The following is a 4,015-nucleotide window of genomic DNA, read 5'->3' on the forward strand; positions in this document are numbered from 1 at the left end:
CAACATAAAACCTCTGGGGGAAGCTATGCAGAGGTTGAGGCTGAAATGCCATCAACATGCAGATGATGCTTAAAGCTTCCATGTAACGATCCTGGGGAGGCTGTTGAATGCTGAAAGCCATGCTTGGAGGGGTGTGTGTGTGGAATAGATGAGGGCAAACAAGCTGAGATGTAATCCAGACAAGATGGAGGGAAAGTTGGGAAACTGACCACTACAGCTGGATAGAGAAATACATCTGGCCTTAGATGGGGCTGTACTCCCCAGAAGGACCAAGTGGGCAGTTTGGACTCGGCACGAATGGGGGAGGCTCAGGTGGCGTGGGTGGCAAGGGGCACTTTTACCAGCTTAGGGTGATTCACCAACTGCCCTGTCTGGAGAGGGAAGGTCTTGCCTTGGTCATTCATGCTCTGGTGACATCCAGGCTACTGTCATGTGCACTACACGGGGCTGCCTTTGGAGACAGTTTGGAAACTGCAGTTGGTGCAGGATGCAGCTGCCCAGATACTGGTGCGGACGGGGCAGTCAGATCATATGACACTGTTACTGCGCCAGCGGCATTAGTTGCCAGTGTGTTTCCAAGCCCAATTTAAAGTGTTGGTTTTAATCTTTAAACCCTTAAATGGCTTGGGCCCAATGTACATGAAGGACCCGCCTGCCTGCACTCTCAGGTCACCAGCAGAGGCCTTTCTCATTTGCCAGGGGCAGTTAGGCTGTGAGTACAAAGGAGGGGTCTTCTTGGCACTGCCCTAACACCTCTGGAATCGGCTCCCATCGGGTTCCTCAGGCCCCTTCTTTGCATAAGAACATCAGACAAGCCCTGAGGCCGGATCACACCCAGGGCCCACCTCATCCAGAATTCTGTTCACGCAGTGGCCAACCAGCTGCCCACAGGAAACCCACAAGCAGGACACAAGCATAGCAGCACCCTCCTGCCCATGTTCCCCAGTGTGTACGTAGGCTCACTGCCTCTGGTACTGGAGGGAGCACATGGCTATCAGTACTGGTAGCCACTGACAGCCTTCTCCAGGAATTGGCTCAATCCCCTTCTGAAGCCACCCAAAGTGGTGGTGATTACTATACCTGGTGGTAGCGAATTCCATAGTTTAACCGGCCTTCCCATAATCTCTGGACTGCAGCTTTTATTGACGTAATGTTTTTATAGCATTTTATTGGATGTTTACTTGTGGCCTATTTATGCACGGCTGTACGGTGTTTTATCCCGCAGGCCACCATGGGAGGGTTCGGCCCTTGAAGGCGGCCCAAAAGTCGCGTTACGAGCTTGAGCCCGCTCCAGCACGCCCCGGGAGAGCGCGCAGGGCAGGGGCCTGGCGGGCTGCGGTCGGGGGGTCCCGAAGAGGCGGACACGACGGGACAAAACGTCACGTCAGACAAACAAGTAAGGCCGAGCCCTGGCTACCCGGGCTTCCCAGAGCTCCGGGCGGAACGGCGGGGCGCCTGACCCGCCGAGCGAGGCTCCCTGGCCCGCCGGCCGACGCTCTGCGCTCGCCCGCCGCGCGGCTGAGCGAGCGGCCGGAGCCCGCGGCAAGCACGGCGCCTGCCGGGAGAGGCGAAGCCAGGGGACCCGGGCCGCGGCTCCTCCGCGCCAGCCAGGCGGCGCCGGGACTTCGGGCGGCCGCCGGGGCGAGCCCGGCCGCCGCCTCTCCCGCGACCGGCCTCGGAAGGCGGGCCCAGCGGCGGCCGCCTCGGCTGGACGCGCGGCGCCCCGCGGCGCCTGCGCGGGCCGCCCGCGGACCCCTCGCTCGGCCTCCCGCCTCGGCGCCCCGCCCCGCCCCGCCCCGCGGTGACATCATCGCGAGGCGGGCAGGTGCGGGGCGGCTGTCGCCGGGCAAACTCGCCTCGCGCCGCCGCGCCCCGCGCAGCGTTGCTCACGCCGCGCCGGGCGCATGTGCCGCCCCGCCCCGCCCGGGAGGGATCAGCAGCCAGTGACGTCAGCGCGGGGCGCTCGCGGCCCCTCCGCCTCGCGCTGCCATTGGCCGCGGCCGGCCTGCCGGTCCCGGCGACGGAGCGCTCGTTGGCTCGGCGGCGCCGCTGCTCAGCCAGCCACGCGGCGGCCGCCCCCCATCCGCCGGGGGCGCGGGCGGGGCGCGCGCGCGAGCAGCCGCAGCGCGGAAAGGCGCCGGCGCCCGGGCTGCGCGAGGGGCCGGCCGACAGCGCCCCATCGGCGCCTGCTCGTTCTCCCCAGCGAGGCGGATGCCTTGCGGGCGGCCAGCCCGGTCTCTCCTCCGAGTGGTTGCGCTTATTCGGCGGGCGGAACAGACGCTCTCCACACGCTCAAAAGCACTGTCTTCATCGTGATGCGAATGCAGTATATTGCCTTGTGCGCGGCAACATAACAGAAAGCACTCCGGCCCCGGGGAGCTTACAGTGGGGAAGGGGGAGGCGGGAGCGGAGGGAGAGGCGAAACTCCCAAGGACACGAATGCGAGCGCGTGCAGCTGCAGCTACGTAGGCTTCCTTGCAGCGGGGGGGGGTCGTCACCACTGCCCACCCCTGCTGCATCCCCCTCCCCCAGCAGCCAGGGAGTGGGGGCTGTGGGCAGGATCAAGCTAGGCTGGCACAAACAGCCCTCCCGCACGCACAGTGGCCAACAAGAGCCACGGGAATGTTGGGGCACCAATGTCCGGGCAAAGGCCACTGGACTGAGGACAGCTAGCCCTCAAGCCTCCTCCGGGAAGGTGTGCACACCCAGGTGGGCGCATGCAGCGCTGCCAAGCCAGGCGCCCGCGCGTTGGCCACCAGGGCAAAAGGGGCAGCAACACCCCAGCCTCCTCCCGCCCACCCGCTGACCCAGAGCCAGGCGCCGAGGCCCTTCGACGGGGAAGAGGCCCCGCACCAGAGCAACGCCGCTGGAAATCCCCCACTGGCTTGGCTCAGCAAAGGCTGCCCCAGCTCAGCCTGCCCATAAGCCCTCGTCCCGCCCCCGCCCCACCTGGTGGACCGGGGCTTGGGCAGCCTCGAGGCGTTGCCAAGTTCCTGCTCCGGCTCTGTCCCGGGTAGCTGACTCTGAAGGGAGGGCTCTGATGCAGGTGGTTGGGGGCTATTTGCTCAACTTGCCCGTGTGCAGAGGCAGTCGTGTGCAGGGAGGCTAATGGTACACGCAGAACTCTGGTGATCGTGCGGGAAGTGCTCAGCCTGTTCTCACTGGGGCCGTGTGACCCCCCCCCCCCAAGCATCAGGCCCACAGCTTCTTGTGGTCGCGCAGGCAGCTGCAGTGCCCAGGAGTGCCTTTTGCCAATTCCATCTGGTTTACCAACTGTGCTCTTTCTGAGAGAAATCAGACCTCGTCTCAGTAGTTCATGCCCTCATCACTTCCAGGCTGGATTACTATAATGCTCTCTACATAGGGCTGCCCTTGAAGACAGCCAAGAAATGCCAATTGGTTCAGAATGCTGCAGCCAGACTTCCGCCTGGGGTTGTCCACAAGATGGGCCATATTAGCCCAAATCTCTTGCAGCGTCATTGGCTTCCAATTTCCTCCTCAGCTGAGAGGTGCTGGCTTTAGCTGTTAAAGCCCTCAATGGCCTGGGACTCAGGAATTGCCCCTCATAGGAGACTGCTTAAAATGTGCACTCTGCACCTACTGAGGCCCTCCTGGCCCTCAGTGGTACCATTACAGCCACAGAGTCCGCCCCCCCACCCCCGCAGAGACCCATCATCAGCACTTGGCGTGGCATCCTGGCGCTGCAGCCTCCACAACATCCCTTAAAAAGAGAGAGGGAGAAAATGAGGGGGGGGGAATGAAGTGCTGCCTTAAAGCAGCTCCGCTGCCCACCACATTCCTTTCCCAGAATGCCCCTGGGCCCACTGAGGCAGCCTTGGCCAGCACTTGGCTGAGCAGTGCCCCATCCACCACTCCCTGTAACATGCAAAGGGGCTCCCTTCCTGCCTGCTAAGCTCAGGGGTGGGGTAGGGAGAGCACAGCGACCATAGCAGCACAGGGGAGAAAGTGGGGTGATGGGAGGCTGAGGAGAGGAAGTGGTGGGGTGGGGTGGGGT

The sequence above is a fragment of the Heloderma suspectum genome, chromosome 10 (assembly GCF_057233095.1).
Source record: "Heloderma suspectum isolate Gila_16-S chromosome 10, 16-S_ref, whole genome shotgun sequence".
Classification (NCBI taxonomy): domain Eukaryota; kingdom Metazoa; phylum Chordata; class Lepidosauria; order Squamata; family Helodermatidae; genus Heloderma; species Heloderma suspectum.